Here is a 14,889-nt window from a genome sequence, read left to right on the forward strand (position 1 = left end):
GGCTTTTCCTCTCAAAGATTTAGGTCAGGGACCTTTAAATAGGCGAAGAGGCGGAGTAGGAGGGCTGACAAGGCGGCGACACAGTAGGGGGGCGCGGCCAGGGCCTGGGCCGCGCCGCCTACATGTGTGGGGCCCACAGGGCCCCCCTCTGGTGGCTCTCGGGTGTTCTGGAAGCTTCGTGGAATTCTAAGATGCTGGGCGTTGATTTCATCCGATTCCAAGAATATTTCCTTACTAGGATTTCTGAAACCAAAAACAGCAGAAAACAACAACTGGCCCTTTGGCATCTCGTCAATAGGTTAGTTCCGGAAAACGCATAAAAACGATATTAAGTGTGAGCAAAACATGTAGGTATTGTCATAAAACAAGCATGGAACATAAGAAATTATCGATACGTCGGAGACGTATCAGGGCCCTTCTCAATGATGCTCTCACCGGCTTCGCCAACAAGGCAGGCCCCCTCAAAGTAGAGAGGAAATCCCGAGGAGGCTTGGTCTTAACCCACACAACCAACTTCCCCTGCCTCAGGCAGTCGACGGAAAAAAATGGGATGGACGCGTGGTACGCCATCCTTTAGATGCAGGAGTACATAAAGTACGCAGATGACATGTTGTTGCCACAGAATCTCAGAAACAGGTTTGCAAACATGGCGGATGCCCCTGATAGAGAGATAAGAAAGAATTGGGGTCGCATCCAGCAGTTCATTTGCATGATAATCCTGCAGGATGTCAACAGTAGGTCTGGCGAGTTCTTCTATGGCTACGGTCTACCACCTAATGACGAGATAGAACTCCGCTTGGAGATGTCGTGTGATAATAGGCCGTTCAACTCTCTTGAGGGCTGTCGTCCATTCCCCCCTAGGCGTACAACCTGATCCTACGATGGGAACACTATTGCTAAAGCTTGAACGATATGTCCTTGAACTTCTGTATTGTAATAATTGCACTATATTCCCATAGAATCAACTTGTTCCTTTTATTTAGTTGTATGGATGTGCATGTGAACATGTGTCTATAGTTTCATTTACTTTGTTATATATTTCAAGATTATGGCGTAGATACCTTAATAATTATTTGCATTTACTCGACCCCTACTTGCCTCGTATTTGGAGTTCGCCGACGATTAGAATGTTCGGTCACTCGTACACTTGGGGGTGGAGCCAGTGAGCCTTGGTGCGATGGTCACAAGTATCAATCTATTGTGAATCCTACCTAGCCTCACTGACTCCATCCCTGGATGTTAATATTTGTTTCGACCGACAAAGTATGAGGCACGCTATTTAATTCGTACTACTTGTCTTTTATTTGAGTTTGCACTTCTTAATTGCATTGGCCGATGATTAAAATGTTTGGTCACTTGTACACTCCGGGGTGGGGCCAGTGAGGCTTGGTGTGATGGCCACAAATATCAATCTATTGTGCATCCTACCTAGCCTCGCTGACCCCATCCCTGTATGTTATTATTTATTTCGACCAACAAAGTATGAGGCACATGCTATTTAGTTCATACTACTTGTCTCTTATTTGAGTTGGCACTTGTTCATTGCATTGGTACTAACATTTTACTTGTCTTGTGCATGGAGATGCCGACGACATTTGTCGTGTACAAGGGGAGGGTTCCTGGAGTCTACGACGACTGGGAGGACTGTCGGAGACAGGTGCACCATTTCAGCGGCAACAGCTACAAGGGATACCCCACTAGGGTGGAGGCGGAAGGAAGATATGCCCGTTATCTAGCGGGAGAGATGAGGGACATGAGGAGGAACTGGATGAAGACCATGGCCTTCGTGATGATGGTCATCATGACCATGTTGGTCATGTTCTATGTGATTGTAGTTTAGGTTAGGACCTACATTGTGAGGTGTATGACGACACTTGTGACGACTATGTACCGAGACTTCTAACTTTGTGAAACTTCGTCGTTCGGTGTTGCATATGCACATGTGTTGTATGAATCAACATTCCGAAACGAGACTTGCGTATTTGTGTATTGATACCGAAATGAAACTTGGCTCTCTATGTGCTTCTCATATTGCATGTACTGGTGTATAAATATCTATTGTATTGGATGATATAAATATGTATTGTAATATGCTGGAAAATGCTGTAAAATTTGAAATTTCGGATTATACTGCCGGCGCACCTCTACCCCCTTCTGCCGGCGCACAGCGACGCGCCACTGCTGACAGCATCTACTGCCAGCGCAGCACCACGTGCGCCAGAGCTACACCTCGTTGCCGACGAACACAGACCAGTGCGCCGGCAATAACTGAGCTACCGCCGGCGCACAGGCTGGTGCGCCGGCAATAGCCAGTTATCACCGGCCTGTTCGCACCGGCGGGCTCCAGTGCGCCGGCAGAAGGCCAAATTGGTGCGCCGGCGGTAAGGGTTTTCCTAGTAGTGGGTGCTTTCGCGTTGTTACAATGAGTTGAGGTTGTGCCTCTAGGGCTCCCATGATCTGGCTTATAAAGGCGCATGGATCTAGGGTTTACATGGAGAGTCCTAGCCGGAATACAAGTTGCCTAACTACGGAATATTACATTGTCGTGCACGTTAAGGATCCGCCTTCCCCCAAGGTCGTACTGGATCCGGATACTTCATGGGCCTTCACGGATCCGGCCTCCTTCGTAGGTCGGTTGAGATCCGGCTCCTTGCTCCTGGGCTGGACTTCATCCATCATGATCTATAGCAACTGGGTCGCCCGATAGACCGCATGCCACATCACCACCTGTGGGCCACCCGGGCTTGCCGGATCTATGCCATGCAGTTGATATACCCATAAAGTATACCCACAACACCAGCAGCTTCGGTAAACACCTCTCGTCCCTTCCTCTCGTTCCCTCAAGGCGATAGGAGGAGCAAACCGTAGCTACCACCATCCAAGCCCACAACACCTCTCCACCCCTCCCGTGCCGCCACGAGGGCTTCAGTCGGGCAAAGCCTGCTACTTTCCCCATGTGGGGATACGACATGGGACGCAACCCCCACGAAAGGCGTGGGTGAGCGTCGGGCATTATGACGGTGAGGCTTCCCTGCCGGTGTGACAATGGATGTGGTGGTAATCCCTGTGGCACTAATCTGCCGGTGGAGGTGCATCCTTCACTACTAGGAAAAGGCTTATACCCGACGCACCAAAATCACTTACCCCCGGCGCACTAGCGCCCGCCGGTGGGAATGGGCCGGTGGTAATGTCTTATTGCCGGCGCACCAGCCCGTGCGCCGGTGGTAACACTAGTTATTGTCGGCGCACCAGCCTGGTGCGTTGGTGGTTTTTATTCCAGGAATAAAAAAAAGCCCGATCTAGATCTAGAGCTAGGTCTTGGTCAAGTTCTAGTTCGTCACTGTGGCACCTCCATCATCGTGGTCAGTGTCGTCACCATGGTTGTCGTCGTGGCCGTGTCCGTATGAGTGAAAGGAGGTGGCCGCCAGAGTGAGAGGAGGTCACCGGAGAAGCTTGTCGGAGGGAGGCCATCGGAGGTAGAAGCTCTTCAGAGGGAGGCCTGGGCAACCGGAGGTAGAAGCTCGTCGGAGGGAGGTCAAGGAGGTGGTCGCCGAGGTGGTCTCCGGTGAGTATCTTGAGAACGTTCTTGCCGGAGGGAGATGAAGAAGGTAGAAGAGGAGAAGGGAAAGTGGAGGGAGGACAAGAGAAGGTGGCCGGAGGAGGAGGAATGGAGAATTGAAGGAGGAGGAGGAGGGCGAGGAGGAGGAGAAGTGGAGGAGGAAAGGAGAAGTGAAGGAGGAGAGGAGAAGTGGAAGAGGAGGAGGAAGGGCCGGCCGAGTCGTGCCTATATACCATTGGTTACCGTTGGCGCACCTAGTATGGTGGTGCACCGGGGGTAATTTTTCTTTTTTTCATCAAAATCTAAATGCTTAAAAAAATCCTGTTTTTGTTTTGAATTTGAAGAATCTAATTTTTGTCCAAATTACTATAGGTCGTTGAATCGGATAGGAAATTTCACGTAGATACATTTCGATATAAAAAAGTTTTTCATCGGACATCGTATGCAACCAGAAATCCCATTTTACCGAAACATGACGCCATTTTGCATAATATATCAAAATGCATATATTTTTTAAATTTTCTCTAAAACTAGATGTCATAATACATGGACATTTTAAAGGTTTTTATTTTTTGAATTTTCTATCATTTTCTTTGATTTTTTTGAAAACTGAAAAGGCGGTCCACGAGAGGGGGGATGTGGAGAGGAAAAATCAGGGCACTGATACGCGTACAGCACGCGTCCATTGGGAACCCCAAGAGGAAGGTGTGATGCGTACAGCAGTAAGTTTTCCCTCAGTAAGAAACCAAGGTTATCGAACCAGTAGGAGTCAAGAAGCACGTGAAGGTTGTTGGTGACGGAGTGTAGTGCGGCGCAACACCAGGGATTCCGGCGCCAACGTGGAACCTGCACAACACAATCAAAATACTTTGCCCCAACGTAACAGTGAGGTTGTCAATCTCACCGGCTTGCTGTAAACAAATGATTGGATGTATAGTGCTGTAAACAAATAATCAACATAACATAGTATTCCATATTCATCGGATCCCAACAAACGCAACATGTAGCATTACAAATAGATGATCTTGATCATGATAGACAGCTCACAAGATCTAACATGATAGCACAATGAAGAGAAGACAACCATCTAGCTACTGCTATGGACCCATAGTCCAGGGGTGAACTACTCACACATCAATCCGGAGGCGATCATGGCGATGAAGAGCCCTCCAGGAGATGATTCCCCTCTCCGGCAGGGTGCCGGAGGCGATCTCCTGAATCCCCCGAGATGGGATTGGCAGCGGCGGCGTCTCTGGAAGGTTTTCCGTATCGTGGCTCTCGGTACTGGGGTTTTCGCGACGAAGGCTTTAAGTAGGCAGAAGGATAGGTCAGGGGGCGTCACGAGGGGCCCACACACTAGGGCAGCGCGGCCCCCCTAGGCCGCGCCGCCTTAGTGTGGCGCCACCTCGTGGCCCCACTTCGTATCTCCCTCGGTCTTCTGGAAGCTTCGTAGAAAAATAAGACCCTGGGTGTTGATTTCGTCCAATTCCGAGAATATTTCCTTTGTAGGATTTCTGAAACCAAAAACAGCAGAAAACAGCAACTGGCTCTTCGGCATCTTGTCAATAGGTTAGTGCCGGAAAATGCATAAATATGACATAAAGTGTGTATAAAACATGTGAGTATCATCATAAAAGTAGCATGAAACATAAGAAATTATAGATACGTTTGAGACGTATCAAGCATCCTCAAGCTTAGTTCCTACTCGTCCTCGAGTAGGTAAACGATAATAAGGATAATTTCTGAAGTGACATGCTATCATAATCTTGATCAATACTATTGTAAAGCACATGAGCTGAGATCAAATTATTCAAAGCAAATATCTATAATTGATATAAGAGATGATAATGCAAGAGTTAAACAAGCTAGAAGTTTTCATGAACTATTGCTTTAAAGACATGAAACCGTACAAAGTTCATTAAAGATGTTTTAAGTATCCAGCGTAGCCGTTCTATCCTTTATTCCAAGCATCAAGTAAATTTTCACAACATAAGAAGGATTCAGTCAAGTAAAAATAAACATGAACGACATGAATCAACTGTTTCGAAGTCTACTCAACCGGTGAGCGCAAGAATTTGGTATTGGCACCAGGATGTTATGGCATAAAGAACGTTAATGGGGGTTTGGAAGGCCAAATGGAAGAAAGTCTTACAAAGCTATAAGTGATTATTAGACAAGAGGAAGTCTTATAATCGAAGCAATGCAAGGAGTAGTGATTGTCATGCAACGGATGCACATAGAGCTATATGTGTATGAAAGCTCTCCAATGGAACTAGTGGGGGTGCATCCAACTTGGTTGCTCACGAAAACCTAGAGCACTTTTGAGGAATCTCATCATTGGAATATACAACCCAAGTTCTATAGTGTAAATTCCCCACATAGTTATACTAGTAAAACATGAAAACTCTCTCATATGGAGTATAGCTGCTAAACATGAGCACAAATGATGACTATGAATACTGCAGGTGCTAAAACATGAGCACAAGTGTGGATAAAAGATAATAATGTTGCCCCCTTTTTTCTTTTTTCTTTTTTCTTTTTCTCTTTTTTTTCTTTTTTTTTCTATTTTTTTCTTTCTTTTCTTTTTCTCTTTTTGATGGCCTCCATGGCTCTTTTCACTTTTAGGGGCAACATCCTAATATGACAACACACTTTTTGGTACAAATAACTCATAATGAATGAAACATGATGTATAAAACTGTATGCCTCTGCCAATGTAGCAGGATGTGCAATGATCTAGCGTAACATGGGTAAACCACACATCAGCTGTATAGAATCATGCAAAGCAATATATAAGTAATAAATAACAACAAGTAATGTAATGTAAAATGGAAGTTGCATGGCAATATATCTCGGAACAGCTATGGAAATGTTGTGATAGGTAGGTATGGTGGCTGTTTTGAGGAAGATGTATGGCTTATGTGTAGGAGAACAAGAGAAAGTCCTCCCACGGGTTTGGATGTACTGGCGAAGTATGCACAATTCTCAATGTGAGCAAAAGGCAATGCACAGTACCGAAGAGGCTAGCAAATTTGGATGGTGGAAGTGCCAAAAACTGTAGCTTAACATTAGTCAAAAAGAACTCACAAGCTTATTGCGAACATCTAGCAGGTTCAACATTAAGAGCATGATTAAAATTTACTCCAAGGAGGGCCGTTCACGGTGGCACAAGTACCCCGCTAGCTCCCTCGACCTTCAGCACAACTTAGTTATTACGATGAACTCTTAGACATGGAAAGCTATCAAGTCCAACTACACCTTCAACTATTTAAGTAGAGTTTGTAGTACGGCACAAGCTTAAAGACAACAATCCACTACTGATTTTAACTTACTTAAACAACAAACCTTACCATCTAAATACCTCAAAACGTTTGCAAAGAATCAGACTATCAAAGCTCAATGATCTACAAGTATTTCATTATACCACTACCACATGCAGCATTTTCTGTTTCCAACCATATAACAATTAACGAAGCAGTTTCAACCTTCGCCATGAACATTAAGAATAAAGCTAAGAACATATGTGTTCATATGCAACAGCGGAGCGTGTCTCTCTCCCATATAATGAATGCTAGGATCCAATTTTATTCAAACAAAACAAAAACAAGAACATAAAGACGCTCCAAGTAAAGCACATAAGAAGTGGCCGAATAAAAATATAGTTTCACTAGAGATGACCTGATAATTTGTCGATGAAGAAGGGGATGCCTTGGGCATCCCCAACCTTAGATGCTTGAGTCTTCTTGAAATATTCAGGGATGAACCACGGGGGCATCCCCAAGCTTAGAGTTTTCACTCTTCTTGATCATATTATATCATCCTCCTCTCTTGATCCTTGAAAACTTCCTCCACACCAAACTCAAAACAAACTCATTAGAGGTTAGTGCATAATCAAAAATTCACATATTCAGAGATGACATAATCATTCTTAACACTTCTGGACATTGCACAAAGCTACTGAAAGTTAATGGAACAAAGAAATCCATCAAACATAGCAAAACAGGCAATGCGAAATAAAAGGCAGAATCTGTCAAAACATAACAATACGTAATGACGAATTTTTCTGGGGCACTAAACTTGCTCAGATAAAAATTCTCAAATTGAATGAAAGTTGCGTACATATTTCTGGATCGTAACAATTCTCACGCACGTAAATTGGCAGATTTTTCTGAGTTACCTACAGACGGGGCGACTCAAATTCGTGACAGCAAGAAATCTGTTTCTGCGCAGCAATCCTAATCTAGTATCAACTCTACTATCAAAGACTTTACTTGGCACAACAATGCAATAAAACAAAGATAAGGAGAGGTTGCTACAGTAGTAACAACTTCCAAGACTCAAATATAAAACAAAAGTGCTGTAGTAAAATAATGGGTTGTCTCCCATAAGCGCTTTTCTTTAACGCCTTTCAGCTAGGCGCAGAAAGTGTGAATCAAGTATTATCAAGAGATGAAGCATCAACATCATAATTTGTTCTAATAATAGAATCAAAAGGTAACTTCATTCTCTTTCTAGGGAAGTGTTCCATACCTTTCTTGAGAGGAAATTGATATTTAATATTACCTTCCTTCATATCAATAATAGCACCAACAGTTCGAAGAAACGGTCTTCCCAAAATAATGGGACAAGATGCATTGCATTCAATATCCAAGACAACAAAATCAACGGGGACAAGGTTATTGTTAACCGTAATGCAAACATTATCAATCCTCCCCAAAGGTTTCTTTGTAGAATTATCAGCAAGATTAACATCCAAATAACAATTTTTCAATGGTGGCAAGTCAAGCATATTATAGATTTTCTCAGGCATAACAGAAATACTTGCACCAAGATCACATAAAGCATTACAATCAAAATCATTGACCTTCATCTTAATGATGGGCTCCCAACCATCTTCTAACTTCCTAGGAATAGAAGTTTCAAGTTTTAATTTATCTTCTCTAGCTTTAATGAGAGCATTTGTAATATGTTTTGTAAAGGCCAAATTTATAGCACTAGCATTAGGACTTTTAGCAAGTTTTTGTAAGAACTTTATAACTTCAGAGATGTGACAATCATCAAAATCTAAACCATTATGATCTAAAGCAATGGGATCATTATCCCCAATATTTTGAAAAATTTCAGCAGTTTTATCACAAGTAGTTTCAGCAGTTTTAGCAGTTTCAGGCAGTTTTGCTCGCTTTGCATTAGGAGTAGAAACATTGCTAACACCAATTATTTTACCATTGATAGTACGGGTGTAGCAACATGTGAAGAATTATCATTACTAGTGGTGGTAATAGTCCAAACTTTAGCTACATTATTTTCTTTAGCATTTTCTTCTTTTTCCCACCTAGCACGCAATTCAGCCATCAATCTAATATTTTCACTAATTCGAACTTGTATGGCGTTTGCTGTAGCAAATGACTTAATATATTTATCTTCATTAGGCATAACTTTAAATTTCAAAAGATCAACATCAGCAGCAAGACTATCAACTTTAGAAGCAAGAATATCAATTTTTCCAAGCTTTTCTTCAACAGATTTGTTAAAAGCAGTTTGTGTACTAATAAATTCTTTAAGCATGGCTTCAAGACCAGAGGGTACACTCCTATTATTGTTGTAAGAATTACCATAAGAATTACCATAACCATTACTATTATTAGAAGGATATGGGCTATAGTTGTTACCAGAATTATTCCCATAAGCATGGTTGTTGAAATTATTATTTTAATGAAGTTCACATCAACATGCTCTTCTTGAGAAACCAATGAAGCTAAAGGAACATTATTAGGATCAACATTAGATCTACCATTCACAAGCATAGACATAATAGCATCAATCTTATCACTCAAGGAGGAGGTTTCTTCAACAGAATTTACCTTCTTACCTTGTGGAGCTCTTTCCATGTGCCATTCAGAGTAATTAATCATCATATCATCAAGAAGCTTTGTTGTGGGGCCTAGAGTGATGGACATAAAAGTACCTCCAGCAGCTGAATCCAATAGGTTCCGTGAAGAAAAATTCAATCCTGCATAAAAGGTTTGGATGATCATCCAAGTAGTCAGTCCATGGGTAGGGCGATTCTTGACCAAAGATTTCATTCTTTCCCATGCTTGAGCAACATGCTCATTATCCAATTGCTTAAAATTCATTATGCTACTTCTCAAAGATATAATTTTAGCAGGAGGATAATATCTACCAATGAAAGCATCCTTACATTTAGTCCATGAATCAATACTATTCTTAGGCAAAGATAGCAACCAATCTTTAGCTCTTCCTCTTAAGGAGAAAGGAAACAATTTTAATTTTATAATGTCACAATCTACATCCTTATACTTTTGCATTTCACAAAGTTCAACAAAATTATTAAGATGGGCAGCAGCATCATCAGAACTAACACCAGAAAATTGCTCTCTCATAACAAGATTTAGTAAAGCAGGTTTAATTTCAAAAAATTCTGCTGTAGTAGAAGGTGGAGCAATAGGTGTGCATAGGAAATCATTATTATTTGTGCTAGTGAAGTCACACAACTTGGTATTCTCAGGAGTATTCATTTTAGCAATAGTAAATAAAGCGAACTAAATAAAGTAAATGCAAGTAACTAATTTTTTTGTATTTTTGATATAAGAAAGCAAACAAAGCAGTAAATAAAATAAAGTAAAGCAAGACAAAAACAAAGTAAAGAGATTGGAAGTAGGAGACTCCCCTTGCAGCGTGTCTTGATCTCCCCGGCAACGGCGCCAGAAAAAGAGCTTGATACGCGTACAACACGCGTCCGTTGGGAACCCCAAGAGGAAGGTGTGATGCGTACAGCAGCAAGTTTTCCCTCAGTAAGAAACCAAGGTTATCGAACCAGTAGGAGTCAAGAAGCACGTGAAGGTTGTTGGTGACGGAGTGTAGTGCGGCGCAACACCAGGGATTCCGGCGCCAACGTGGAACCTGCACAACACAATCAAAATACTTTGCCCCAGTGTAACAGTGAGGTTGTCAATCTCACCGGCTTGCTGTAAACAAATGATTAGATGTATAGTGTGGAAGATGATGTTTGCAAAGAACAGTAAGAACAAGTATTGTTGTAGATTGTATTCGATGTAAAAGAATGGACCGGGGTCCACAGTTCACTAGAGGTGTCTCTCCGATAAGAAATAGCATGTTGGGTGAACAAATTACAGTTGGGAAATTGATAAATAAAGAGGGCATGACAATGCACATACATATCATGATGAGTAGTGTGAAATTCAATTGGGCATTACGACAAAGTACATAGACCGCTATCCAGCATGCATCTATGCCTAAAAAGTCCACCTTCGGGTTAGCATCCGCACCCCTTCCAGTATTAAGTTCCAAACAACAGACAATTGCATTAAGTATGGTGCGTAATGTAATCAACACAAATATCCATAGACAAAGCATTGATGTTTTATCCCTAGTGGCAACAGCACATCCACAACCTTAGAACTTTCTGTCACTGTCCCAGATTTAATGGAGGCATGAACCCACTATCGAGCATAAATACTCCCTCTTGGAGTTACAAGTATCAACTTGGCCAGAGCCTCTACTAGCAACGGAGAGCATGCAAGATCTTAAACAACACATATATGATAGATTGATAATCAACATAACATAGTATTCCATATTCATCGGATCCCAACAAACGCAACATGTAGCATTACAAATAGATGATCTTGATCATGATAGGCAGCTCACAAGATCTAACTGTAGGATAATGTTGCATAGAAAACAAAAAATTTCCTACCGCAAGAACGCAATCCAAGCCAAGATGCAATCTAGAAGATGGTAGCAACGAGGGGATGATCGAGACTCACCCTTGAAGATTTCCAAAGCCTATAAGAATAGGCTCTTATTGCTACGGTAGACGATCACTTGCCGCTTGCAAAAGCGCGTAGAAGATCTTGATCACGGTGCCACGATCGGGCAGCACCTCCATACTCGGTCACACGTTCGGTGTTGATGAAGACGATGTCCTTCTCCCCGTTCCAGCGGGCAGCGGAAGTAGTAGATCCTCCTCGGAATCCCGGCAGCACGACGGCGTGGTGACGGTGGTGGTGGAGAACTCCGGCAGGGCTTCGCCTAAGCGCTGCGGGAGTATTTATGTGGAGGAGGAAAGACTAGGGTTTGGGGAGAGGGGGGCTTGGGCGCCGGCCACTTGGGGGCTGCGGCCAAGAGTGGCTTGGTGTGGCCGGCCCCTCCCCTTGGCTCCTCATTATATAGGTGGAAGTCCCCAAGAGTTGTAGTCCAAGTCTTCGAATAAGACCCCAACAACAATACCTCCCAAAAGTGGGAAACCTACTCAAGGAGGGAGTCCTACCCAAGGTGGGACTCCCACCTTTCCCTTAGGTGGGTTGGCCGGCCAAGGAGGTGGAGTCCACCATGGACTCCACCTTCCCACTTGGTTGGTTGGTTAGGGTTTGTGGAGTCCAATCGGGACTCCTCCTTCCATAGTGATTTATTCCGGATAATTTCTAGAAACCACCTTCCATAAATGCACCGGATCATTTCCAAACTTGGAAAGTGACTTCCTATGTATGAATCTTATTCTCCGGACCATTCCGGAACTCCTCGTGATGTCCTGGATCCCATCCGAGACTCCGAACAAAACTTCGAACTCCATTCCATATTCCATATCTACTTAAACGACATCAAACCTTAAGTGTGTCACCCTACGGTTCGCGAACTATGTAGACATGGTTGAGACCTCTCTCTGACCAATAACCAATAGCGGGATCTGGAGATCCATAATGGCTCCCGCATATTCAATGATGACTTTAGTGATCGAATGAACCATTCTCATACGATACCAATTCCCTTTGTCACGCGATATTTTACTTGTCCGAGGTTTGATCATCGGTATCACTCTATACCTTGTTCAACCTCGTCTCCTGACAAGTACTCTTTACTCGTACCGTGGTATGTGGTCTCTTATGAACTTATTCATATGCTTGCAAGACATTAGACAACATTCCACCGAGAGGGCCCAGAGTATATCTATCCGTCATCGGGATGGACAAATCCCACTGTTGATCCATATGCCTCAACTCATACTTTCCGGATACTTAATCCCACCTTTATAACCACCCATTTACGCAGTGGCGTTTGATTTAATCAAAGTACCTTTTCGGTATAAGTGATTTACATGATCTCATGGCCATAAGGACTAGGTAACTATGTATCGAAAGTTTATAGCAAATAACTTAATGACGTGATCTTATGCTACGCTTAATTGGGTGTGTCCATTACATCATTCATATAATGACATAACCTTGTTATTAATAACATCCAATGTTCATGATCACGAAACCATGATCATCTATTAATCAACAAGCTAGTTATACAAGAGGCTTACTAGGGACTCTTTGTTGTTCACATAACACACATGTATCAATGTTTCGGTTAATACAATTATAGCATGGTATGTAAACATTATCATAAACACAAAGATATATTATAATAACCATTTTATTATTGCCTCTTGGGCATATCTCCAACAGTCTCCCACTTGCACTAGAGTCAATAATCTAGTTTTCATTTGTAAAGATATAACACCTTGGCCTTCCGGTGCTTTATCATGTTTTGCTCACGAGAGAGGTTTTAGTCAACGGACTTGACATGCTCAGAACCGTATGTATTTTGCAATTCATTTGCGTCTTCACGCATCACTCATTTTCCAAATGAGTCGGCATTTAAATATGTTTGGTCTTCTGGTGGAACCTTAATTCCTTGGTCTGAAATAAGTCACTAATATTGTCACACACAATATAGCTTCAAAGTTCTGACACTATCGGAACTACACCAAGTTCTCAAAGAACTTCTTGACTTTAACATCCTCAGTCATTGTCAAAACAATGACATAATCTGCCTTCGTTTGTAGAATCCGTCACAACATTTAGAACTCATCTAAATCTAACATAGACAACTTCTATCTCATTGTGCTACCTTTTAAACAACACTTAGTCTAATTAGAGATTGAAATTTTATTTTCATATGTGACAAAACAAATATCGGTGCAACACCTTACAGTGATTTGTTTGTCATTTCTCCATACAAAACTATATATATATCCTTGGTTCTTCTTAAGTACTCAAGAATATTCTTTACTGTTTTCAATGATCATCATATGAATCATTCTAGTATATGCTCCTAACTCTTTTAGAGCACAGGACATCTGATTTTATACATATTCTTCGTGATCTAAAATCACTCATGTGTTTTTACTCATCGAGTGTCAGATACACTTAAGTCTTGTTAAAACTTCACATGACAAGAATATTTTCTTAATATTTCTATATTGAATTATTTCAATATCCATTCTATGTACTTTGACTTAAACATATTATGTGTTTCAATCTATCTTCATAGATCTTGACACAAAATTTGTTTCAGTCCATATCCTTTCATTGAAGTTAATTTATCAATGAAACCTTTTAATCAAGTATATAATTACATCATTTATAACCAACTATATGTCATCTACATAAGTATTATAAATATGTCTCAACGCTCCCACTTAATTTCTTGCAAATGCAAGCCTCTTCATCGTCTCTGATGAAATCAAAAACTCTTTGACTATTTCATCTGGTGAAGATTCCAACTCCGTGATACTTACTTCATCCAATTGAAGTTTGTATACCTATCTAGTATTCCACGGACTAGCAAAAGTTTTGGTTGTATCTTGTATACACCTTTAATACACACTTCTGATAAGTAATGTATTTTGCCATCCTACTAGCATATCTCATAAAAGAAATATGTAGTGATTACTAGAATAATCCACATAGACTATAAGCATTGCTACGGAAGATCTAATCTTATCGTAGTCAACTCTTTGATCTTTGTCGTAAACAACTTTTTGACAAGTTAAGCTTCTTCAAGGATATGTTATCCAAGTCCATCAATTTTATAGATCCATTTACTTTTAAAAAAGTATTCATCTATCTTGGATTTCATGGCGTATAGCCATTTTAACGGAGTCAGGGCCCATCATAACTTCTTTGTTTGTAGTTGGTTTATCATTGTTCAAAATCAATCCTTTGTCCACAAATCATTTATTTGATCACAAAGTAAACCATACCTACAAGGTTCAATAAGTACTTCGATCTCCATGGCTAAAACACTTTGTAGTCATGAGAGCTATGATCGTTGTGGCCGCTTCCGGAACCAATTCCTGATGCTACGCTACTGTGATCATTATGCTCAGGTTCATAAACCTTATCAAGTTCTATTGTCCTCCCACTCAAATACTTCGCTAGAAAACAATTTCTTGGAAATAAGAAACATTGACAAACACTTTTGTCTTTTATTTCATAGTGGAAAGAATTCCCAATCAATTC

This window comes from Lolium perenne, chromosome 3 (assembly GCF_019359855.2).
Source record: "Lolium perenne isolate Kyuss_39 chromosome 3, Kyuss_2.0, whole genome shotgun sequence".
Lineage (NCBI taxonomy): Eukaryota > Viridiplantae > Streptophyta > Magnoliopsida > Poales > Poaceae > Lolium > Lolium perenne.